The sequence below is a fragment of the Podarcis tiliguerta genome (genome assembly GCF_965153285.1).
Source record: "Podarcis tiliguerta genome assembly, chromosome: 10".
Classification (NCBI taxonomy): Eukaryota; Metazoa; Chordata; class Lepidosauria; order Squamata; family Lacertidae; genus Podarcis; species Podarcis tiliguerta.
Window position 1 is genome coordinate 2,545,744 of NC_139543.1, and position 27,486 is coordinate 2,573,229.

A 27,486-nucleotide genomic window follows, 5' to 3' on the forward strand; every position below is an offset into this window, starting at 1 on the left:
ATGAAGACTGCCTCAAAGAGTTGACAGTCACCTGCCTGACATGATAATTATCACCTGTGTTGAATGCTCAAATCAGGAAGGGCCAGAAGAAATTGTTTATGTATGTGACCATAGCTGCCCGAATATTGTTATGCGCATATTATAATTCTACAATCTGCCTACTATGCATCCTACCCTTCCAAAGAGTTATGCATGTCATGAGGGGCGGGGTTGATGGTCAAGTCCTATTCACAAATGTCAAGAAACCAAATTGTACTTCCTCCCTGAGTATTAATGCCCTGACCACCTGACTATGTTGCATTAAAACTCTGCAAGGGCAATATTCCAAACTCCGTATATCTACCCTGTCACTGGAAACATTTCAGCATTTTGTAGACAGCATCCTGCAGTCTCTCTCTCAAAAAACTGAACATTTTTGCACTAGTCCACTTGTATTCTCAGAATATTTGAAACCAGCTGCGACAAACCATCTTCATTCCCATCTCAACTCTTTAACATGCATACTCCTAAAGGACTGTTTGTGCAACCCTGGAGCTGCATCATGTAGTGCAAAAGGAGTAGAAAATGCATGGAGAAAACTAGCAATCCTTTACTTAAAGGATTGGTAATATTGCATCCACTGAAGTGCTGCTGGATCCTGCTAAAATCTCCACTTTTATGCAGAACCCTGCTACTCAAAATATGTCCAATGTGTTTTAACCTTGCTTGGAAACAGCAGATAAAAGAACCAAGGCATTGTGGGTGCCAGGGGTTGTGTTTGAGGAGAAATAAATAATCCCATGTAGCTAGATGACATAGACCAAAACTTGTTTGGGGGGGGGGGGGAGGTTGGCAACTAGAAATTCTATAATTGCTTGGCCTTGTCTAAATATGCTAGTTTGTTTCAAACATTCAAAACAGTGTTTCTCTTCTAGATGAATGTCTATTTGAGATTATTATGCTTTGTGCATTCTCTATCCCTGACAAGGTCACCTGCTATATTAAAATGTCATCCCAGCGTCTGGCTCCGGCCCATCATCATTACGAATCATTGCCATTTTCACATCCTTAGATGGATCTGCATTGTTGGAGACAAAATTGCTTTTGCATTCCTGCCTTTCTCTGACTCTTTTTACGGGATTAATTTCTCGTCTTATCCCTAGAGCTGCCCTCACAATTGGCGTCTCCACAGAAGGCAGTCACTCGATCCAGAGTCCTAATGGCACAACAAGAGATGGTTGCCCTGAACAGCTGTAAAACCTTTCGCTCAGGGGCTGCCTTGCAAACAAAATCCCCCCCCCCCCCATTGAGCCCCTTCATAGTGATCTATTTTGCTCATGAAGTGTTGGCCAGTTGAAAATTGGTCTAGAGCAAAAAATGTCTCTCTGAGGTTTTGCCCCCACGGCATCTTCCCTGGAAGAAGCTAAAAGATTCGAAAGGCATAATAAAATGCCATTCACTGAAGCAGTTTCTGTCCTCCGTGTGTCACAGAATTAAGAGCTGCAAGCACACTTGTGTGTTAGTCACTTAAATATGTTTCAATGCTTTTGTCTCTGGACTGGCATTTAGGGTTCAGGATTCAACCAGAAGGTATTTGGAGCAAATGTGGAAATGTCAAAATGGCAGGCAGCTCTAAGTTACTTGATGCCCTTATTGACTGGATGGTCATCCCATCTATATGAATGCTGTATTTCCCATGGTGTGTTTTTTTAAAAAATAAGAGTCTCTTGTCATCTCCCTCAGCATCATGATGCAATCTGCCAATCATCTCCCACAAATCCAGTATGGACCCCTGAAATGTTCAGCCTTAGCTGCTGGGGAAAGAAGGCCCTTCTTGCCTCAGGGTTCTCAGGGCCCTCTCTGAAAGGCTGTGCTCTTCCCTCCTTCACCGTCTGCACTCCCAGAATGGAGGTGCAAGGAAGAGAGGAGCCAGGGCTTTCTCTCTCTCTCCTTGAATGCCTTTTTTCTATCATTTTTCAACATCCAAATTACATTTGCATATTTTTTAAAAAAAACTATGTGCATTAGAAAGACTGCCAGACTTAATTGGGGTTGAAGAAGAAAGATGAAAAGATTGTGTGACATTCTGAGCAGCTGGAATTGGCAGTGAGAAAAAGCAGAGGAAATGAGATTGGTGGAAGGGACTGTTTATAGCACAAGACTGCTTGCAGGGGTGAAAATAAAACAACTGAACCTAAAGAGACTTTGAGGTGTGAACTAACTGCCTACTTGCAAGCAGCAGAAGCAAGAGACTACGGCATTCACTAGGAATAGGATGTTAGCTCTTCTGCACACAATACAGCATGTGTGTACAGCTGAAATTCTTGTTGCATCTTAGTAATGTACTCAGCTACACTAGTTAAGAAACAGCTATTGGAATGAGGTATGAACATGCAACACCAGATGGCGCCAGAGAGCAGGAAATTTTAAAACACAATTTCCCATAGATATCTTTTCCTGTGTTAAAACAATCTGGTTTCTGACTTATTCATAGCACTTTTTCCCTGTGTTTGGATTCCTCACCAAACCATTTACTCCATTGACTAGCTGAGCAGACAACACAGATTAACATGATAGGCCCTATGCGTGGCTTTGAACAAGTCATTCAAAACACCCATTCAAAACACTTAGCTGTTGTCTTTCTAGTGGGTCTCATCTAAATCAGAGATAATTTTGTATCTTTGGCCACCTAGAGGATGTGGGAAACACACGTAGCTTGGATAACATATTTTTAAATCCTAGAGGCCCTACCACATTTCAATCAAGGTGCAATAAAAACATGTTTTTTAAAGTTTTGCTAAGAAGAAAAACAAAACAGAGGAACAAAACCAGAGGAAGTGGGTAGTGGAGGCAGAAGTAAATCAGGAAAGAACAAGCCCACATAAGACTGAAGCTTAAGACTGAAGCTTCACCTGCAAAGCGGGGGTGCCAGAGAATTACGTTGTGACGTGGGTTGCATGGCTTAAAAGCTGCCACAATCAAGTGCCACTTGACATGCAGCAAGATAGCTTGTTGCTCCGTGAAATTAAAAAAGAATTCACTGTTAACTGTTCCCGGATGGCAAAGGATTAAGGCCCATCTGCCCCCGGAGGGGATCTTTTTGAGAGTGTGACTTACCTACTCTCCCAACTGAGGACTTTGTATTAGTTGAACACATGAGCTCTGCAGCCACAAAGTTATTATTGGAAAGGTGCTGCTGACTTCATTGCAGAGCCTGAGTGAGCTGAGACCTATCAGTAGCACCCGCCCACCAAGCCCTAGACTGCCCTCCAGAGCACAAAGCCGCCCTCGGAAATGCAGACACTGACCAGGCTGGCTCTAGATGGGGAACTTGTTGAACCCAAGGTCCCAACAAGGCGACATGATGACTGGTCAGAGATGATGAGAGTTAGAGACCAGCCACATCTGAAGGGCTGCAGGTTCATCCATCTCTGCTCCAGAGAATAGGGAATGCTCCAAGGATCAAGAATGGTGGGGAGGAGGAACGGGAAGGAGGAAAGGTGTAGGACAAGCCCTCTCCATGATTATGCAGCCTACACACTTGCACCAGGAATCCAGGCGCATCCTTGCTGAGATGCCCTTGGTATTGCCAAACCTCAAACGCAGCGTACTGCATGTTATGGACAATGCACACGGCCGGCTCAAGCAACTTGGATCCTGGGGCAGAAAGCTGAAAGAGAACCTCTGCCACCAAGAATCTCACACTAATAGAGATGTGATCCACTGCTCCACTGAATGGATCAGATGACCCATTTATTAAGCATTCATCCTGATTTGCTAGCACAAAGGTTACATGCAGGTTAGGTTATATCCAATTTTTACTGAGCATTTGTTCTAATTTGTTTACAGGGCAGTTCTACACCAATGCACAGTCATCCTGATTTGCTTGTGGGGTGTTTATTTGGCTTTCCCTTAGTCACTCGTTCATTCCCACACACTTTTCGATGCATTTCCACATCACTTTCCAAACCGCAAAACCCCCAATTCTTTTTTGTAATGGATTTGTTGTGCTAATGCAACAGAGTCTTTACTTGCACAAACTGAAAGTTCCTGTAGAAGTCGGAATCCCTCACACAAAATTGTGACAGCCTGGACAAACCCTTAAGCCCTTTCAAAACTCTGACACCTTTCAGTGGGGCACATGCAGAAGTGGTTTGTGGTCAACAGCAGAGTTGACCATGACAATGAGATTCATCCTCCCCATGACTTTTTCTAAGTATCTTCTTTTCAGAGCCTTTTTTTGGGGAGGGGGGGGTCAGAGATTCACTGTTTTATCTTTCCTTCAGTCTGACAAAACCCAAGCAACTATGATCACATGTGTTGCCATGGCAAGTGTTCATCCAATATCAGAGCTAACAGTCATGTAAAATCCGCATAATTGGCCCATTTTTGAAAATAACTCAATGCTTTCATGCTAATCCTTGAATATGCATGAGAGGCACAGATGGAAGTGTCCTCCTTTCAGCTGGCTGGATTTTCATTTAAGCCAACCAACAACAAAAAGAAGAGCTTTCAATGGATTTCTGAGAGCATTTTTGCACACACCCTCCCACACACGGATTGCTTTTTCCTTGGAATTGCAAAATTTCACAGATGAGGACTGAAGCACTTATTTTTTAGGTTTCTCAAACACATTCCATGCCAAATCAGGGCTAGGACTTTGCACATTGCCATAGATAAGTAAAGATTCTCTTCCTCTTTTTCTGCTTGAGACATCTAGATATCATATTTGTGGGTGAGAATTTACCTTCCACCTGTTTTAGTAAGTACAGTCTTAAAGAAAAAAGAAAAGAAAAGAAAAGAAAGGAAAGGAAAGGAAAAAAGAAAAGAAAAGAAGAGTGATTCATATTTCAGGCCTAAACCATACACATATAAAATGTGCCTTCTATTGATAAACTTAGGCACTCCTCATTGCATTGGATCTGCTAAGGGAGGAAAGAGTTGATTTATACATTCCCTCAAACACATTGATGGGATTCTTCCTCAGCTTGAATAAGCACTCAACTTCAAAGACTTACTGGATTGCAATATCCTGTGTTCTCTTTAAATGGCCAGGGAGGCAGGAAGAGAACTACATTCACCCCTTTCTCTGGACAGGAGTTGCAGCCACACCAACAGCTGAACTCACCTGAGCAGGTATAGGGCATACATAATTAAGTGTGCAATTCAGGCTTCTTCAACTTGGTGCCCTCCAGATATTGTTGGACACCCCCAGCCTCCCCCCCCCATGTCCACCCCTGGTTGGGGCCGGTGAGAGCTGGAGTCCGGCAACATCTGGAGGGACACCAAATTAGGGAAGGCTGATGCAATTAGGCTCAGAAAACCAGAACTATGGACTCAGAAAATAACCTTGCTTATTCCAGGTCCAATTACAAGCAAAACTGGATCCTGCCACACACCCCAATGTTACTGAGACTGCAATAGGCACTAATCCTTCCCTCCAAAACACTCAACCCGTTTACTTTGCGGTGGCAATAGGAAGAGGGTCTCTGTTTTTCCTTGTCTTCTCACAAACCCTACCATGCCTGGCATGGGTGTTACTAGGAGAGGGAGGGACTGATGTCTCTGAGTCACAGATGAACTTGTGGAGAGTAACCCAGCCTCTTCTTTGGAGGCAAATATTTAAGAGTCACCAAAATCTGTACTCCCAAAGAGGGAATTATGATGCCGTTTGACAACTGTGTAGGGAGACGATCTCTGGCAATGGTTTATCTGTCAGCAGAAACCGATCCCTTTCAGAGGACCATCCCTCATGCTGAAATCCACATCGGGGGCCCTAAACTGCAGTTTGAGAATGTCAATGCTTCTTCCAAACCTTGAACTCTGTTTAAATAAAATCAGGGCATAATCTTACATGCAGAACCATCAGGGAAGTCTCCCTATATCCTTTCTTAACCATTCCTATCAGTTTCCTATCCTGAATTCTAGTCACATAACAGGCACAATAAATAACATGCCGTAATATTGCCCTTTGCCTCTCATGTGATAAATATTCCCACTATGTTTACCCTTTGGTGTTTAGTGAAGGATGTGCATCTCCGGGAATCTGTGACTCCACTCTATTCCAGATTGTGCTTTTAACTGCACAATTCCTTTCTTTAATTGTAGAGGAAAGAGTGGAAAGGGATTGACTTCTGGAAGACTGACAAAGGCACTTCTGTCTGCCCCCCCCCCCATGGGGAACTGTCCCTGTTGTTTATTTTTATTGACCCAGTCTGTCTTTCCCATTTGATTTGCAATGCCTCCCTCGGCTGCGGTTACCTCGATGGTTCACAGTTTACTGGTTTGCTTTCAAGACTTGCTACGCTAAAAATGCAATTCCATCTGTGATGCCCTGCTTTGTTTTCTCCCCATTCTTCCACTTGAATTGTTTACTAATCCTTGGCCAATGACTTTTCTCCAAGGTGTCTATATACTTCAGAGACAAGATCTTGCTGCCCAGACGACCAGAGAGCTCAAAGAACCTTCCCTGTCGTACATACAGCCCTTCCCTCATGTGGAACTTCACTTTCTGGGTCACCAGGAAGCATCACCAGACAGTGCTCTTTTACAGAATTGAAAGTAGTTTCACGGGGACATCGTGCTAACACTCATTCCCCACCCCCCACAACCATCCCACTATCTACTGTGATCAAACAGGTTTTTTATCTTCTGTGATGCAAACACTCCCTTGTCCTGACATGCTGTCTTGCCATTAGAGACAGGGTGGAGATCGCTGGTGACGCTTTCACTAACACAACGGTACTGCTACATTACAAATAGTATCCCAACCAGCATACATAAGAATATGATCGCAGCCACGCTTAAAACTTTACATATTGCAGTCCTCTTTTCTGCCTCGCATGTGGATCATCACACTTTCTGATTTGTTGATTTTACATTTATATCCCATTTATTTTCCATCATGGAACCCAAGGTGCATGTGTGTATGTGGTTTCCAGGAAGTCACTGTTTCAGGCAGCAACCAGACCTGGACCAGCTTAGCTTCAGCAAGATGGTGGCCTCATCCTCTGGTGCCTGCAGATCATCCCCTGGGTATGCTATAGGCATGGCATTATAGAATCATAGAATCATAGAGTTGGAAGAGACCACAAGGGCCATCGAGTCCAACCCCCTGCCAAGCAGGAAACACCATCAGAGCACTCCTGACATATGGTTGTCAAGCCTCTGCTTAAAGACCTCCAAAGAAGGAGACTCCACCACACTCCTTGGCAGCAAATTCCACTTAATTTAACCAGGTTAAAAGGCTTCTGAATGAAACATTCACTCTGATGAGTGTTGCATATGTGCAATGGGTACCTATATGCAATGGGTGAAGAGAATTGGGTGGGGAGAGGGGATAAATATATGTGCTGCAAGACATCAACTGGTTTGTCAGATACTATTATGCAGGGCTGAAAATGAGGCAGCAAAAGGAGTAGAGTTCAATGCACTCTTTGCCCTGGAAAAATCCTCCATGGACAGCAATTTAAGCACCACAGCTGCAACTAATGGTGTGCTATAATGCTGGATATCTCATAGTTTGTGCAACTCACTTACTCTGCATGACATTATTTGCATGAAATAGCACACCATAGTAATTACAATTTAGCAGTCAAATTAGAAAGATTTTGATTATAATGACTTTGCATGACACAGTACCCAGCATGAAACATCAGACAAGCATTTTCATTAAGCGTATGCAAATACCACCGTGGGACAGGGATGAGCTTTAGTGCTTTGTTAATATTATTGATTTACAAAAATAGAACTTTGGTTGATAAATATAGCAAGAAACTAATTATGTATTGGTTCTATTTGGCATAGTAACACCATGTTCCAGCATTTAGAGGGGAACAATCTACATTTAGAAGAGGCCAGTCTTGTAAAAAGTTTTTCTCGAAAAGAAGCTACCAATTCCCCATGCCGAGACTGCACCAGTAGAAGACAAAATTATCTGATTCTAATTCTATCACAGCTTCATATTGTACAATCCAGCCCATGGTATTTGCAGCTATGCTCCTCTGAAGTCAATTAAATGAGACCTAATGCTGTAGCCATTACACTGCCCAACTTTTTTTGCCAGGATGGTTGCATCTTCTTCCAAAGTTTGCTCACATGCTGGCATTAGACACCCACGTATGCAGATTGCTTTAATAGCATGATTAGCAACAATGCTAACAATGTACCTCATAGGTGCCAACCAATCTAAAAAAGGAATTATTGAAACAAGTCAATGGGAAATAAGCTTGTAAGTGGTTCCTCTTCATCCTGGGGAAGAGTGACTAGTGGGGTGCCACAGGGTTCTGTCTTGGGCCCGGTCTTATTCAACATCTTTATCAACGACTTGGATGATGGACTCAAGGGCATCCTGATCAAATTTGCAGATGACACCAAACTGGGAGGGGTGGCTAACACCCCAGAGGACAGGATCACACTTCAAAACGACCTTGACAGATTAGAGAACTGGGCCAAAACAAACAAGATGAATTTTAACAGGGAGAAATGTAAAGTATTGCACTTGGGCAAAAAAAATGAGAGGCACAAATACAAGATGGGTACACATTAGTCCAATATCTTTGTTAGGCCAAACAAAATGCTATAAAACAGTGTGCAAGCTTTCAAGTTCTCCAGAGCTCTTCATCAGGCTAGATGGTCAACAAAAGGTAAAGGTAAAGGACCCCTGGACGGCTAAGTCCAGTCAAAGGTGGCTATGGGGTTACGGGACTCATCTCACTTTCAGGCCAAGCTGGCACAAATTCCACAAACAGTTTTCTGGGTCATGTGGCCAGCAGGACTAAACCACTTGTGGTGCAACGGGAAGCCAGAGCACATGGAAATGCCATTTACCTTCCCACCGCAGCCATATCTACTTATCTACTCACACTGGTATGCTTTCGAACTGCTAGGTTGGCAGGAGGGTCAAAAAAACAAGTAGGGGGGGGTACAGAAGGAAATAAAGGCGTTTAATAGAATTTATTTTGTTAAAAATTCAGAGCTAGGCCAGAAAACTGACCACTACACAGTGAGCCATCTCTTGGCATCCCAGATTTTAACCTCCCGTTTTGCTTAAACTTGCATAAAGCCCCCTCAGTTCTTCATAATACATGAGGTCTTACTCCAATATTTCAGACATACAGTTGTTATATAATTAGTTGTGATATAAGTAGTAGGGCAAAACTTACTTACAAAGAGAACTAGTGAAACAGAAAGTTCAAAGCTTACCTCTGCCAAGAACTCACTAGTTGGCCTCTTTCCCAGTCTCAGGCGCCTCCCCATCCCAAATACTGGGGACTGGCCAAATGATCAACATGCAACCCCATCCAGATGTTTCCTATGAAGTGTACATTATTATTATGTTCAGTAACTTTCATCATAAGGAGATTGGGCTAAGTCATGGAGGGATAGGAGCAGTGAAAACTGTCTACTGAGATTTCAGACTTTAGTCCAAACATGACCCGCAGGTGTTAAAACCACAGTTGCACAACAAAAACCACTTGCAGTGTGGCAGAATCCCTGTAACCAGAAGGGGCCTGCACAACAGGGGCAGACTGGGAAATGAATTTCAATTCACTTCCATGAAGAAGCTGATCCCCATCAGGTTAAGATGAGTGGCAGAAGAGCAGAAAGGAAGGGTATGCCCTGAGACCCAACTTCAAATTGCTCATCATGAACAATAAAGTATTGCATCACGGACAGCCAGTCCCCCCGCTCAGGCCCTCCTTTATGTGAGACACAGAAGGTGTGGAGTCTCCTGGATGTTATATTATACAGTACATGTTCAGCATCTCCACAAAAGTCCAAGAAAAAAAGAAAAAAAATAAGATCCAAAAGAGAATCAATGTCCCAAGGAGAAAAATAAAATGTGACATAATGCTAATCATGTTTCCCACCCCCCCTTTTTTTTGCCCATATAAAGAAGCAGCTGCAGAATCATTTGAAGTGTGTGTGTTTGGGATCTTTATCATTGAAGCAGGATAATTATCAATAATCAGCTAAGCCTCACTTTTAGACGATTTCATTATTAAATATGAGCACACTTCTGCACTTCAAAGTCAAATCTGCTCCCCAGTGGAGAAAGCACAGCTTGTTATCAAGCTTGCATGAGCCATTGTGTATTATCTTTAAAAAAAGAAGATTATAATTATCTTTGGTGTTAAAAATAGGGCCCGTTCTCCCTCCTCTGAGTCCTGCAAAAAATGTTCCTTCTTTCACCCACTATTAAAGACAAGATCCTGAAAACTTTTTATGAGTGACCTAGATACAAAACAAATAAAGTAGGTAAAATCCAACATGGAAATCTTGAATACCCAGCATAAATGTATCGCTGCTGAATCCAAAATTGCTACTGATAATACTCCCAATGAGCACGGAAGCCTTGTATTCAGAGGCACTGAGCTATGTGTCCAACATCTCTTTTAATATCAGTCAGATTATAGCAATCACTGCTCTTCACCGTTTCATTCCCCCATGCATGAGTTCAGTCTTAAAAGACACACAAAGCAGGATGGTGCTGAAATATAGATGGGCATACCAAAATACCAAAAGGTAGCAGGAAAGAGATAATAACCTATACTGAAAGTGTGCCATAAAAGCAAGATGCAGTCCAAGTTAAGTGCTTTCAGTTTCAGGTTAAGAACAGACCTCCAGAACGAATTAAGTTCTTAACTCGAAGTACCACTGTATTACACATTCAAAAGATCATGAAAACATTTATGGGTCAGTAATTCCGTATTTCCAAATCACAGGCCATTTGACAAAAGACCCTGTTTCCTACACAGGAAGGAGCATCCATGGGTCCAGTAGAATGAGGCACTTGCAGGCCTACATGAACAGTAAGTGAAAGGCAACAGCAATGTTGGATACACAATACATATATTTTCATTTTCATTTTTTATTTTTCTGTTGTGAGCCACCCTGGGATCTTCAGATGAAGGCCATGTACAAATTTAATAAATAATAACAACAATAATTGATTATAAAAGCTGCACACTGAAACACTTAACAGCAGGGCTCCATTCTAAGATATGAATCCCTATGGCAGAATACCTTACATAGCGAGTGTAACATGATAGGCATTCTCATGCAAGAAAATGAATGAAAGGAATATCATGGTTTGAACTCTAGGCTCAAGTGCTCAAACGATAAAGACTTAATGCATTGATTTTCCATTGTGCAAGGTCTTAGGGGGAAAGCTTGATAATGATTGAATCAAGGCTTCACTTGAGTATCCCACAATTTATTTGGAGGCTGTGGTTTTGATGCCTAAGAGGGGGAAAGGCCTTTTCTACCATTTTAACTTGCCTTGGATATTCTACTGAAATAAATTAATAGAAATCTTGCACTCTAAGGAAACAGACTGCATAAGAGCAGAGGTCTCTTGTCTCGCCTGTGCTGTGTGGGCAGAAAGAGGCAAACTCGATTGGCTCTGGAAACGGTTTGGCAGAACAGGATTTCTTTTCATCTGGATTCTACCAAACTTCCAGAATGTTGTGGGGAATCAGTTATGGATTCCAAAAACAAAACTCCAAAACCTGATTCTTGGGTCTAATGGCTTCAGCAATGCTGTAGGAGACGATGCAGCGACACCACAGGTTGTGTCGCTGCGGGAGAAATCTGTGCGTGTGTGGTCTGGCCTAGATCATGACTGAAACATTCCTGAGCCTGATGGAACCCCCCTAAATTCTCTCAATTCCCTGGACAGCAGTAGCAGGCTTACAAAACTGTGTTGGCATTGAATTTCACCTAAAGCACCTTTACATCTGCAGGTGGGGCAGTAGGTATGCTTTAATTTGTTGGAAGCCACCCAGAATGGCTGGGGGAACCCAGCCAGATGGGCAGCATGTTGTTGTTGCGCTGGACCTCTGAAATGGACTGGATGAGAGCCAACAGACTGAAGCACAATCTGGATAGGGCTGAGGCACTGCTAGTGGGCGGTTCATAAGCTGGATGGACGCACTGTTGCCTGCTCTTGAAGAGCAGGTATGCATCTTGCGGGTATTTCTGAATCCATTGCTGTCACTTGAGGTTGAGGTGGCCTCACACACAGAGTGCCTTCCACCAGCTTCGGCTGATGGCCTTAACTGGGGACTCTGGAAGAAGCTGTTCTGCTGGGAGCAGGAAATCTCTGAGGCCCCTGCTGGGGCTCCAACCCGTACTCTGCGGATACATCACATGGGTTGAGGGGTGGTGAACAACCAACTGACTTCTACAAGTGACCAACTGGGGTGTCCACACATCCCTAGTTACAACAGCTCTGTCATAAATATTACCAGTGAAGTGGCTAATCTACAGCCACATTCTGGTACCAAAGCAAGGGGGGGGGGTTAGGTGGTTTGAATCCCCCTGCAGAGAAACTACGTGGCTTTGGGTAAAACAGGCCGTATCTATAACTTGGGGAATTTGACAGATTTCTTTAGGAAGCTCAGCTTCTCGGAAGCTTATTGTAACTGCTAGCAATATTATTTTAGAAATTTCAGTGGTGAAACTGCTCAGAACAAAGGTGAACTGATCAGGTGCTCAAAATTGAGCATCTCCTGCATATAGTGGTTGAATTAACATGAACAAAATATTTCACAGTTAATTCATTTCCTCAGCTGGAGTTGTCTGACCCACTTGCATGTATATTAACTGGGTTGGCAGCCTCCTGGCAGTGAGTTACTAAAAAGCATAGTTTGGAACAATCTTTCAGTGCAAGTCTGCTGTCTGATAATAATTATATTTTAAACAAAAAATGAAACCACGGCTCACCTGCCATTCCCCTCATTTCCTCATGTTCATTTATAAAATCATAGAATTGGAAGGGACCCAAGGGTCATCTAGTCCAACCTCCTGAAATGCAGGAGTCTCAGCTAAAGCATCGTTGGCAGATGGCCATCCAACCTCTCCTTCAAAACCTCCAAGGAAGGAGAGTCCACCACCTCCTGAGGGAGACCATTCCACTGTCAAACAGCTCTTACTGTCAGAAAGCTCATCCTGATGTTTAGCTGGAATCTCCTTTCTTGGAACTTGAAACCATTGGTTAGAGTCCTAACCTCCCTGAGCATTATGTGCATTCAAATAAAAAACTGGAGCATAGAAGTCAAGGTCAAAGTGCATAAGACAAGGTCAAAGTGCATAAAATGTTTAAAATCCACATTGTCAGAAATGCATTGTTTAAAGTTTGGATGAGGTATAAAGATTTGCTTGAAAATAAGACTCCAAGGTGGTTGTCTCCAATGGAAGCAAAAGCACTAAAAAAACTCAATATGGAGGCCAATTGGCCAAAATATTGGGAGATTTTAGAGCAAGATGGTGATAAAGTGAAATTACAGAGTTATGAAAAATTAAAAAGTAAGGTTCGAGATTGGCTTCATTATCATCAAATAATGGAGGCTTTCAAAATGGATAGAAAAATTGGTTTCCAGGTGGAAAAATCAAAATTGGAAACAGAACTGTTAGAACCCAAAACTAAGACTCTGTCAAGAATGTATAACTTGCTGTTGAAATGGAATACACAAGATGAGGAAGTGAAATCAGTGATGGTTAAGTGGGCCCAAGACTTGGGTCATAACATAATGTTTGCTGACTGGGAAAGGTTATGGACCACTGGTATGAAATTTACAGCATCTAATGCCTTAAGAGAGAATATTATGAAAATGATATACAGGTGGTACATGACACCAGTCAAGCTTGCAAAAATCTATCACTTACCTGACAATAAATGTTGGAAATGTCAAGAGGTTGAAGGTACATTCTTTCACCTTTGGTGGACATGCCCAAGGATAAAGACATTCTGGGAGATGATTTATAACGAGCTGAAAAAAGTCTTTAAATACACATTCTCGAAGAAACCAGAGGCCTTTCTCCTGGGTATGGTTAGCCAACAGGTGCACAAGAAGGATAGGACATTTTTCATGTATGCTACAGCAGCAGCAAGGATACTCATCGCACAGTATTGGAAGACTCAACAGCTACCCACACTGGAAGAATGGCAGATGAAAGTTATTGACTATATGGAATTGGCAGAAATGACCAGCAGAATCAGAGACCAGGGTGAAGAGACGGTGAAGGAAGACTGGAGGAAATTTAAGGACTACTTACAGAAACATTATAAGATAACGAACGTTTGATGACATCGGATTGAGGGTGAATGGGTATTTGGGAAAAAGTGATCAGAGAAAGATTTAATATTTTGTCAGACTTAAGGAAATGCAACTATCTACTAGACTTTAAGAGTATTAGAAAATCAAAATATGATAGAGGAAAAGAATTTGCAGACAGAATATTTGATTTGGAATACAGAGAAGGAAGGTCTGGGGAAGTCGGAGAAATAAGTTAATGTAAAGAATATAAGGAGACAAAAATTGTTTTTAATATGTTTATTTTTTTCGATGTATTTTGCTGTTTTGTGTTTGTGTGTTGTAGTATCTATTTTTCTGTTTTTTCCCTTTCTTTTTTTTTCCTGTTGCTGTTCTGAGGTTGTTTGTTTATTGTTGTTTTAAGTTTTTGTTGTAAAACTCAATAAAATATTATTTAAAAATAAAAAAAAAATAGAAGTTTAGACCCATTGCCAGTGAAAGTCTGTTCTGGAAGCCTCTCAATGGACAGGGCAATCAGTCAGATTTAGGAGTGTTCAATCTGGAATTCAACGCCCAACACTAATAAATCAGTAAATTATAGCTATTTGGTGACAAGCAAGAAAAAGTTGAATGAATTCCTATTTGATTTGAAGAAACAGGAAACAGGCACAATGCCTCTATCTTCAAGAAGCTACAGAGTTCCTGTTTATAGGGTGGGTTGGGGGGTCGTCTGAAGGTACTGGAGTAACTTTTTAATTTATGCTCTTCAGCAACAAAAACAGAAGGGTCTGCTGGCTCTTTTTGCTAAAACCTCAGAAGTCCACACAACTGGCCTTAGGAAGCAAGGACATTCAGTCTAAAAGCTGCTAAGCCTCTACAAATATCTAACAGCACACCTACTTTTCTACCAACCACCCTGTGCCTTTATGTGTGTTTGTGTTTATTGGTTGTGTTTACTGTAATTGATTTTTGTATTTAGTATAAAACAACAACAACATGTTGCTCATGCTGCCATATTTCTTAATTCTATTGTTCCAATTTCACTGTGATTTATATTACAGCCATTTCTTTTGTTTTAGTTCCTGTACTGTATAATTAGATTAATGTCTATGTATTTTCCACCCTGGGACCTAAATAAATAAGCCACTCTGGGGTTGTTGTTTTTCTTTTTAAAAAACCAGATCTGATCAAAAGGTCAATTATGTCCCTTCTGATCCTGAATGAATATTCCATTTAGACCACATGAACCAACAACATGACAGCTGAGAACCTATTGATTGGCGAAATTGGAAAGGGTAATAAAGAAGAAGGAAATTAATATTCAAGGAGTAGCAAGAGCAGGAAAAAAGGAAGAGCTATAGAAGATGGAGATGCACTTTCTCCCTTGTCCTAATTATGTTTAGCTAATCCATTCAATTAAGCATTGATATATTATATGATGAAAAGCATAATGAATCCATTAAACTCAAAACAAGTATTGGCACAAACTCCTTTCACCCCAGGATGTGAATTATATGCTAAGTGGTGTGGCAATTTGTTCAAAAAGATAATATTAAAAAGAAGCTGTTCATTTTGTGGTCAGTTAAAACATTGATTTGTGCAGACCGGATTCTGCCCTTAATTACAGATGCAAAGCTTTAGGAAATCCCTCTGAAGTCTATGATGACGGCAGCAGAGTGCGGCCACTACAAGTGGGGCACAAATGCGCTTCGGGCGTAACATCAGATATTATGAGAAAGTTTCCAAGATTCTGTCACAGTGGAGCATCATAGCAAGAAAGAAAAACAAACAGGGGTGAGCAGGTGAATGGGTGAGATCCATCCCTGTCCTTCCGAGATCCCACTCAATTCCACAAATCAAAGCAAAAAAGGCTGCCATGTCAGATACAACTGAGGGGCTGAATTTCCCCCTCACCCAGCGACCACAGAGCAAATCTAGATCAGCCACAACTGTGCCATGTGCCTCCTTTCCCTTTCTGCCTTAGAAAAGAATAGCTGCCATTCATTCATTCAAACTAAAACCACCACATTTGGAGGCAGCCTGCTGCGTGGGACAAGGCTGCCCACACGTCTAGCTTCCCTAAGAATCAATTGGAGAACAAAGTTGTTTGTTTATTTAAAGTTTGTTTTTTCAGCTGCATTCACACCCCAGCTTTTCTTCTCCATGGAGCTCAAGGTGGCCCCCCTCCTCATTTAATCCACACAACAACCCTGTGAGGGAGGCTAGGCTGAGAGGCAGTGCCTGGCCCAAGGTCACCCAGTGAGCTTCATGAAGGCCGAGGTGGGATTTGGGCCCAGGTCTCCCAGGTCCAAGTCTGGCACTCTAACCATTGTGCCACACAGCACGCAGGCACCACAACCACTGCCACCCACCCACAAGCAGGTGTTGTGTTGGAAATGATACAAAGATTTCTGGGGTAAATATTTTTCTCTCTTGGAACAGAGGTATCTCAGGTGATGTGCAGATGTTTAAGTAGCGGTTAGATCAGGGGTCAGCTAACTTTTTCAGCAGGGGGCCAGTCCACTGTCCCTCAGAGCTTGTGGGGGGCCAGACTTTAATTTGGGGGGGGGGGTGAACGAATTTCTATGCCCCACAAATAACCCAGAGATGCATTTTAAATAAAAGCACACATTCTACTCATGTAAAAACACACTGATTCCCGGACCGTCTGTGGGCCAGATTCAGAAGGTGATTGGGCCGGATCCAGCCCCCGGGCCTTAGGTTGCCTACCCATGGGTTAGATGGCCATCTGTCAGGGATATTGTAGTTGAATTCTGTACTGTAGATCTTGCACTAAGGGAAAGGAACCGATAACCTGCAAGGTCCATTGTAACTCTAGAATTCTACACATCCATATATGAATAGTAGCTTTCCACTCCTCTTACGAATTCTAGGGCTGCAAAATAAGCTTCTCATCAGCCACCTTTCAAAGCACAATCCTCTGCATCTTTACTCAGATGTAAGTCCCATAGGGTTCAACAGAGCTTAGTCCCTAGTAAGCGTACATACGATTGATGCAAATCTTTTGACTATTTTTTATTTTATATTTTAAAGCCAGGCAGCGCCCGCGGGTGTCAAACCGTAATCAAAGCGATTAGGGTATCAAAGCAATGCTTTGGTTGATGGAACCGCTGGGCTGAGCTGGCTCATCTTTTGACTATTTAAAGGAGTGCCATCCTAGTAAACATGGAGAAGTTTTAAAAATAAATAAATATTTCTAATACAAGTGCCTACACAAGGTGTAGGTGGCAGGTGCCACCTGAGAAGAAGCATTCCTTTTCTCCCACAAACACTCTTGCCTCTCACAAACACACACAGAACAGGAAATGCCTCTTGGCAGGAACTGCTCTGAGTGTGTACCTGGACTGCCATGTGCTCAGCCAGCTCTTATGTATGTTTCTATACACAAGATTAAGGGGTCTAGGATCTTTTGCTGGACTTATGATATGCGCTTGTTGTGGTTGTGTGTTAACCTTATGCCCTCAAGAAGCTCTTGCACAAAGAAACAAAGAAAGCTTGGTTTATTATAGAAAATATGAGTGACAGAATACACAAAATGCTGTTTTAGACAGCAGAGTTATAGTCTAAATAGGTAGCAAATTACAATACATGCACACCTTGATAAAAGAGTAGAAGATTCCCTAACTCTTCTAAGAGGCTACAGAAATGTGGGCATGAACTACAAGTAGAGAAAAGGCAGAGGGAAGAATACCTGTCCACAAAAGGAAGCAGATTTGCGCAGAGCCCTGGGGAGCCCTGGGTAAGTGCTCTCCTGTTGCAGCTAGAAGAGCGAACTAACCTTTGAATTTAAGAGATTTATACAGAGCCGTCTCTCCTATTAGGCTTACTGGTACCTTGCGCCAGGGCGCTGGCCTCTCAGGGGCACCCCAGCAAGTGGGGGAGCTGGCGGCTTTGCCGGCGGCCTCCCCTTTCTCTGCACACCCACCAGCTGTGCCCCGTCAACCATATGACTGGCGGGCGTGCAGCTTGCCTCCCAAGCCTCTGCGGGAGGAGGGCGATCTCTGCAGAGGCTTGGGGAAAGGTTGACAAAACTTTGGGAAATGGGAGGGGGGCGCGCCTGAGGGATCTTTGTACCACAGTGCTGAATATGCTTAAGGCGGCCCTGGATTTATATACCTTTTGCCAAGGCATGCCAGGGGAGAGGGGAGACAGCTGTGAAATGAGTGGTTTCTACAATTCCCATAGTTACTTCCGGAATTTCCTGCCTAATCCTTGCCCCACATACCTTAGTGAAAAATAGCTAAAGCTGGCCATCCTGCTTGCTTAACAAAAGGGTGAAAGAGTTTGGATAGTAAGACTGGCCATCTCTGTCTGTGATCTGGCTTCAAATCACTTTCCCATTGTGGGGATGCATCTCATTGAGGAGTTGAGTATCCTGTACTTAGCATCTAAATTTGCATATGTTATGCAAATTTAGGGGTGGCTAACACCCCAGAGGACAGGATCACACTTCAAAACGACCTTGACAGATTAGAGAACTGGGCCAAAACAAACAAGATGAATTTTAACAGGGAGAAATGTAAAGTATTGCACTTGGGCAAAAAAAATGAGAGGCACAAATACAAGATGGGTGACACCTGGCTTGAGAGCAGTACATGTGAAAAGGATCTAGGAGTCTTGGTTGACCACAAACTTGACATGAGCCAACAGTGTGACGCGGCAGCTAAAAAAGCCAATGCAATTCTGGGCTGCATCAATAGGAGTATAGCATCTAGATCAAGGGAAGTTATAGTGCCACTGTATTCTGCTCTGGTCAGACCTCACCTGGAGTACTGTGTCCAGTTCTGGGCACCACAGTTCAAGAAGGACACTGACAAACTGGAACGTGTCCAGAGGAGGGCAACCAAAATGGTCAAAGGCCTGGAAACGATGCCTTATGAGGAACGGCTAAGGGAGCTGGGCATGTTTAGCCTGGAGAAGAGGAGGTTAAGGGGTGATATGATAGCCATGTTCAAATATATAAAAGGATGTCACATAGAGGAGGGAGAAAGGTTGTTTTCTGCTGCTCCAGAGAAGCGGACACGGAGCAATGGATCCAAACTACAAGAAAGAAGATTCCACCTAAACATTAGGAAGAACTTCCTGACAGTAAGAGCTGTTCGACAGTGGAATTTGCTGCCAAGGAGTGTGGTGGAGTCTCCTTCTTTGGACGTCTTTAAGCAGAGGCTTGACAGCCATATGTCAGGAGTGCTCTGATGGTGTTTCCTGCTTGGCAGGGGGTTGGACTCGATGACCCTTGTGGTCTCTTCCAACTCTATGATTCTATAATACTTTAGGTCAGATCTAAAGGTGAGCATTAGGTCCAGTCACGGAAGACTCTGGGGTTGCGGCGCTCATCTCGCTTTACTGGCCAAGGGAGCTGGCGTTTGTCCACAGACAGCTTCCGGGTCATGTGGCCAGCATGACTAAACCGCTTCTGGTGAACCAGAGCAGCACATGGAAATGCTGTTTACCTTCCCACCGGAGTAACTATTTATCTACTTGCTCTTTGACGTGATTTCGAACTGCTAGGTTGGCAGGAGCAGGGACCGAAAAACGGGAGCTCATCCCGTCACGGGGATTCGAACCGCCGACCTTCTGATCGGCAAGTCCTAGGCTCTGTGGTTTAGACCACAGTGCCACTCATGTCCCTTAGGTCAGATGTGGGTATGCCCAAAGGCCTTTTAGCAGGGCTGGAATCTGGCTTCTTCCAGGATCACCAAAACTCATCATCGAGGGTCTCATGTCTTATTAGAGTTATGTTAATCTTATGCCATAATCTCTACAGAGATTTAAAAAATTGTAAATTCAGATTCACACACACCTCCTCCCAGAACGTAAGAACTAATCAAGTACAAATTAATGAAGGACTGATTGATTGATTGATTGATTGATTAATCAATTAAGATTTGTTATGCTTAATTGGCTAGGTTTTATTTAATTTGGCAACAGACTATATTCTCCTAAAGGTTTTAACCAGAAATCTCAAAAATGGCATGGATGAATCCAAACCCATACAACTAAATCTATCTTTGCCTCCTTAATACTCTCCCATTAAATGATTTCTCTTTGTCATGTATGCATGATATTTCTATCATATACACGCAATTTTATGTGCCATGAGTTTCCTTAACAAAACCAATGGTACAACTATGATAAATAGCACGGTAATTCTGCAGCAAATTTTGTTCCTTCTGCATGCTGGCAAATGTCGCTTAGCAACGGTTGTTATGAGCAACAGCAGCATCTTTCATCAAATTTGGTGGTAATAGCTTCTGCAGGCGATGACAGAGGGCTACTCTGTACCTTTGAGAATACTCAAGCCTCCCCCCCTTCCTCCCCTAGACAAATAATCCCTCACATTGTGCCATGGACCAGGCAGGAGAATTATTAACAGTTAACAATTTAAAGAGATTACAATTGCCGTTCTGGAGAGGGGATGTGCGTTGCCCTTCTGACTGCACCAAAGAGCTACTAGCTCATTTTCTGAAACTGCATGACAGCTTGCCCTCTCCCCCAAGCCTGCTTAAAATTCAAGCCATCATCCTAAAAATGGGTTAGGAACCAATGTCACATGGTATAAAGAAACCCCTGTTATTAACTGCCTGCTGAGATGTCTCTCTTTAATGTACTTCCAGGTCTTTCAAGCCACACCTGCATCCGCCTAGAAGCCCATTTCTGATCCGCCTTTTGTCTCTTAGACTGGCCACTTCCTTACTGAAACATCTGCTTCTGGTGGCATAGCAGAACCTCTGCAACAAACAAATCTGTCAGTTAACTCCTTTCTCCAGTGATAGCTTTATTTTGAATTTCAATCCAAGACACTTTAGCTGCTATGCAACTTTTTAAAAAAAAGACAATTCACATTTTACAGTCTAACCTTATTGGGGGGGGGGGGAGTGTGTCAGCTTCAATCAACTGTGACCCTTTCCATAGGAGAAAAGTACCTCAAAGCCAAGCAGTATGGGAAGGTGGCAGATTCACTGGCTGATTGCCCCCACCCTACAGGCAGGAGGTGCAGAACAGGAGCACAAAACCCTTTTGGCCTCACAGGATCTTAGCAGAGAACTTTCAAATATAGTCAAGCTCTTTCTTTTTCTTTTTAAAGGACAATGGGGGTGTGCTTGGATCACCACTAAAAATTTCAGTATCTATGGAAGCAGTCAGTTTAAAAGAAGTTTACAAATAATGTCCCAGAATTCATTTATTTTTGTGAAATGGACAAAAGTCCCTGCTCTGTTTCTGCCAGTAGGGTTCCTTTTGGTATTAGATTCTTGGGTAGAAATAAAATGCCAGGACTGAGAGAGAGGAAGTCCTGAGCAGGGGGAGGGTTCAGACCTCCTGACCATGTATCCCTTTTGTGTCTAAAACTGGACCTCCATCCTCTGGCTGCTTACAGGGTTGGGGGCAGCTGCATGTTTGAACACACAGAACAGACGCCATCCCATTTCGTTGCCCCTTCCTGCCAATCCAAAGGCAAGCATATAAATATTTTATTTCCAAATCAATTCTAGTTGCTGCTCCCAATTCTGTCTTTAAGGTTGTTATCTCTTCCATTATTCAGACCTTTGGGAGGGGGGGGATGAGGGGGGGGATGAGTGAGGAATAAATGGAGGGAAAGTGGGGCTCTTAGCTTAAAGATACCCTCCAGGATGATTATTGGCAGAACTAACCAAAAGAAGGGGGGGGGGGGTCGAGTTTAAGATGAGAACTGTGTCTAAAAATGTTTTAGTAAACTGCATTTATTTACAAAACAGCAGGAATTTTCCAAGATATCTTCATATATTAATTTGCATTTAAATTACCTCATTAACCAGAATGGCGTATTACTCAATCCCTATTTGTCTTCCTGGAAAGAGATGTGTCTCCTAAAATGAAGGGAAGACTGGCTGCCTGTTAAATCCCAAACCCCAGAGTGAGGAGGGGACATATTAAGATTGCAACAGCCAAGGAAAGCCAAAGGGTTAAGTTACAGGTGAGGTGTTTGGGTGTAGGCAGCTGCAGGGCAGGGTGCATCTGTGTCCAAGAAGCATTGCCTGGCTTAGCTATTGGACACTTTCACCGGATCTCTGGGCAACTGCTCTGTCTTACAGTAGTCTTCCCCAGTCCATTACTGTCTTCCCTCCCTTCCCTTCATGAGTAGAACAGGATCTGGAAGGAAAGAAAACTATTCCATAAGTTTGGAAGCAGCGTGCAAGTACTCATTCTGTAAATGATGAACCCTCTCAGCGTTCGTGTTCCAGTGTCAGAAACTATTTGAACCCCTACAACTCTGTGGAAGCCTAAGCTGCAGCCTGGCCAATCATCATCATCATCATCATCATATCCCTTTTACAGAATAACCTTCTCTGTTGAAAGGGTAGCCCTTCCTGGCTTTTACCACCTCTTCAAAGAAAGTAACGGATATAGAAGAAAGTTTCAGACCGCCACTGCTGGATTTTAGTGCAGTGCCCTCTGCCCATATTTTGACATAGAATTATGGTCATGACAAAGAGGAAATGCATTACCACAAAATAGGAAGGAGAGAGAGAAAGAGGGAAGAAAAAGAGGTTTGCATAAAATCTACACATTCTAATTTGCCATGATTGCTCTAATTTAAATAGAACTGCAAAACATCTCACCATAGAAGGAATGGCTGTGAGCAGGTAGCTGCCCCGGCTGCTTCCTTGCTCTGGTGTCCTAGTGCTGGCCGTTGATGGCCAACCTCACAGACAAAACCGCTTCCTGTGATCAACAGCAGCTCCCACCTCCTTTTCCCAAATCCATTTGGGTTCTAACATACTGCTGGGACTAGTAGCATTTTGCAACAGATTGCTCTCGGCAGAAACGAAGCATTTGAAGAGGGCGTGTGTATGAAATCTCTCTCTCGCATGAACACGTTTCCCAAAGACGGGCTACCCCCTACCACCACCATATCTTTAGCAGAGAGGACTTGCGATGCACTCCCCGACGGACTGGAGGTCCTTCATCTTACAAGAAAGCCAGTCACCAGGAAAACGTTTGCTGTAGCTTTGCATTAGCTGTGGAGAAACAAGTGTCTCCATGACTGGAACTAATGCAACCTGCAAGGAAATCAATGCAGGCTCACGGGGGTAGAGTATAGGGCAGATAACACAGAAAGCAAGAAAAGTCAAGAGCCTTACAAATCATCTCGCTTCTGCATCGTTTTGTTTTCTAAAGATAAGGCTTCCTCACTAAAATTCCCTCAAAGTGGACTTCGGTTTCTGGCTATCTCAAGCTGCCATCAAAAGAAAGAGAGGCAACTTCAATGAAAGCCTGGCGATTTCCCACCTGGCCCCATTTTGGAAGCCTCGGTTTTCCGGGGAAAGTCCTTTACACCCAAAAGGCACATCATGCCTAAATTCTGGCACTGCCCAGTGTGAGCGACAGATACTGCAAACATTGCCAAGAAAGAGAGGAAACGCATCGCAATGAGAAAGGTGGCAGATTTGCATAAAATTTGCATGCACTAATTGCTATGAATAGATGCAAATCTAGATATCAGTAATATTATTTTAAAATAATATCATAATTTATCCAATTTAGCTAGAACTAATTGTTGTAATTTAAATAGAAACACAATATGTCTCATCCTAGTGAGGACAACCCTGGGGAAGGTGACCTGTGTGCCTGCTCAGTTTGTTGTTCAAGTGCTATCTACCCATTCCTCATGTGTGTGTTTTAAAATATTTAAAATGCCTGGGACAAGACAGCTCTTCTAACAGAACAGGGGGCGGGATCTGTGGCTCTCCAGATGTTGCTCTCCTCCTCCCTGACCACTGGCTGTGCTCATGAGGCTGCCGTGAGTTGCCCCAGTGCTTGGACAAGGAGCTTTCAAGTGTGGGTCATACCTGGAAAGCCCCAAGAGGAGGAAGGTAACAGCCAGTCCAACCCCTGGTCTGCTAATATGTAAGAACAGAGGCAGATTTAGGGGCGAGTGACCAGTTTGGTCGCACTGGGTATGGAGCCACAACTATTAGGCAGAACGAAAGGTGAGAGGCACCCAATGCCGCCTTTGCACAGGGCCCCACTGAAATTAGAGACCCCCAGGTCCACCACTGGTCAGAATGCAGACAGGTGGAGGAGGAGAGCACTGTTGGTGAGGCAGTGGATATATCTTTTATTTTAAAAAAAAACACCAAAAAAAAAAACCAGCAAAGTCTTCTGTTCTGTCAACTCCTTGTTCCTTTCATCTCCTGTGTTTTAAAAATCCTAAAACCTCTCTCTGTACAGACCACTTCTACTCTGCTGGCAGTAGCTCTCCATCTACTAAAAAATGAGGCAGACGGAGGGATTTGAAGGAAATGAGAGGGGGGAAGGCTTCACCTAAGTGTTCTGGGAGAGAGACTCAGATGTGGTTTCACTGCAGAATTTACGTTACATACCACTGACCTTCTCGGGATGAAGGTAGATCACTCCTCCCTGGAAAGCCCACCCTAACCTGCTGCAATATCAGAGAGCCAACACAGTGCCCTCCTAACGCTATAAAGCCCCATGCCCACACTAGCAAAACTGCCCAGTGCAGACTGAGCATGCTCAGCAGCAAAAGGATGCTTGGCATCTGCTTGTGGGGACAAAATATGGGGAAGAAGGGAAGGAATGCCCTGTCCTGGAGCAGCGCATGACTGGCACATGGAAGAAGAACGCCACTGGTAGAAGGGAGAATGGGGCTGCAATGTTTTGCTGCAAGTCCTACTGATCTTAATTTAAAGCCCTAAGAGATGAAATTATTCTTTAAGGTCATACTCAAAACAGAAAATTAAACCTGAGAATGCCAAACAGTAGCCTAGACCTGAACCAGTGAGAATGAAGAAAAATGCCTTCAGGCTATTTCAGCAGCAATATATTAATGTTAATTTATGTGTGTGAAACTGGAAGCGCAGGCTGAAAATTAGGGCCTTTCACCAACAGATAAAAAATAGAAAGAGCCCTCTTCTCACACTGAGGGTCATTGTCTGGGCACCCCCCATTCCCCCCCCCCCATTACACATGGCCAGAGGCACAAGTCCTCCTGCTCCATACGGCATTCATTTATTCTGCATGATTTTAAAAACAAAGAGGGGGCCTGTTGTATTCCTTTAAGAGGATGTAAGAGGAAAAACAGAATTGCCCACAGTGCAAAAGGAACCTTGTCAACTGCAGCACATACAAAATGGCAAGATATTCACCACATGGTGTATCCGTGTTCAAGCGTGCACACTTAACATTCATGAACTAGGGAAAAAAATCACACACACACACACACACACACCTGAGCCATTTAACTTCTAGAGATCCTGGGAAGGAGTCCAAAAGCTTAGAAATAATGACAATTCTATAGCAACTTACACGAACCTTTTTTTGACTCCACCCCAAAGCCTGCCTAAGTGACAAATTGGATCCAAAATAAGGGCAATGACTTTCCACAGAAAGGTGCTGCAAGAAAATCAGGAATATTCTCTGATCAATAAGAACAGTTAGGACAGTTAACCGTTCCTTCTCAACTGTATATAAATCCCAGCTATCCAAACAGGCTACAGAGAAACCTTACTCAGATCCTTCAAAGTGACTTCAGCGACACCAAATGAAATGTGGAGATGACATTGAGGGTCTGGCTACATGTTACACACGCAACAAGAAAAACAGCCAGTCAAAGAAAGCTAGCCTTGAAATTCTCTTGTTATCCTGATCTGTTCATCTCTACCAAATAAATGCTATCCACAACCAGTGACCATGACCTGTACTATACAGGAGCTCAGATTATACCAGAATGGTCCCTGCAGCTCCTATGCCCAGCAGCCTGTAAATCTATTCACTGCAGGTCTTGTTTTCCTCAGGCCGGAATGTGATCATCTGGTATTCCATTGACCTTCCCTTTCTGCAACAAGGCTGCTTTTATCCTGCGTCAAATGAAAATCATACTTGAATGGATGGTTCATTTGAAGCATTTGCAGCTGTGAACACTAACCAAAGGCTGTGTTTATTAGTTGAATTAGCATCAGATATAAGACTTTCACTTTATGCCTCCGTCAGAAAGTGTCTTGAGGTGGGTCACAGACTCTCTTAAGCTTCCAAGTGGCTCCGTCACCTTGGATATACATAAAAAAACCATGTCCGTCACCCCCCCCCCCAAGAGATGACACCCAGATGACCTGGGAAACACTCAGAGCTCAAGAGAGGAGCTGTGGAGAGATAGGAGATATATGTTGTCTTGACAGACATGTCTAGCTTTTAATCACAGTGAATTATTTTGCCAGGACACTCTAATCAAAGTGAAAACTGTTTTTCAAGTCTATGCAAGTCACACAAGCCATGATAACAGATGCAATTATTTGGAAGTTCAGGAATGCAATTTCTGAATGCATCCTGTATCACTGACAACAGGCAACGACACATTTTTAAAATCACACCATACATACATACATACATACATACATACATTTCCATCTTCACAGTTACATCAGCTTGAATAAGGAAAAGTTCTATTGAACCCAATGTGAATGAGTTTATTGAGCTGAACAATTTAGAAAAAAAGGTTTCTCTGACAGCTCAAAATATTTACATGAAATAGTGTGCAATAGGGTCAAATCTGCATTGATAAAAGTACCAAAAAAATTGCATTGTTCCCATTGGCTCCAAGTTCACACAACTGATTGAATTGTGGATTAAGTGAGTTATACTAACGATACATTAAATCAACTCGTTTGTGCTGGGGATTAGAGTGAGGCAATGAAACAATGAGGACAAGGCCATTGTTCACAGTTGCACATGAAGCAAAACAGGAATGACAAAGGCATGCAGAGTCCACCTCGAAACTATCACAGTGGTTCTCAAACTTTTCCCCTGGGTCACACTTTCAGAATAAAAAATTGCTTGCACCACATCAAATTTTTAATTGATAGGAAATACATTCGAAAGTATTTTAAAATGGGGTTTCAGAGTTTTTAGGGTTTTTTGAATGTTTTATGTAGTTTTATAGTAGTTTTATGTAGTTTTTAGTAGTTTTTATGTAGTTTTATGTAGTTTTTCAATTTCATTGTTCTGCATGGGACAATGACAATAAAGATATCGTATATATAAAAGATTTATAACAGAAGTCCGGAATGCAGTCCCTAAGGCATTTGGATGGCGCCTTGAACGCCTCCTTCCAGCAACTCCTGCAGCTCTGCTTTCCTTTGGGCTACATGGGGGGGGGGGCATGTCGTCTGGGCAGCCCAGGACCTCCAGACACACCGCCCAGGCTTGTGCCCCAAGGAGGTCACTTCTGCATTTTAGTTGTCGAATTGCTTGGTTCAAATGCTGCACATTGGGGAGGTTCTCATTAACATGCAAACTGAACAGAATTCCTCCCCCATCCCTAGGTGCTTGGCTTTCCTGTTAAAAGGACTGGGTGGCAGGGAGTGGGCAAGGCCTCTGGCGGAGACCTTGGAGAGCTGCTGCCACTCAAGGGAGGTGGCTTGGGGTCAGAGGAACCACCCAGTAGGTGTTT

The 27,486-nt window shown here is 43.1% G+C and overlaps 1 protein-coding gene across 2 annotated transcripts in view; it reads right to left on the reverse strand.

Moving 5' to 3' along the window:
- The window catches only part of FRMD4A (FERM domain containing 4A), a 401,265-nt gene that overhangs the window by 353,753 nt on the left and 20,026 nt on the right, over positions 1 to 27,486 (reverse strand). The window lies entirely within an intron of this gene.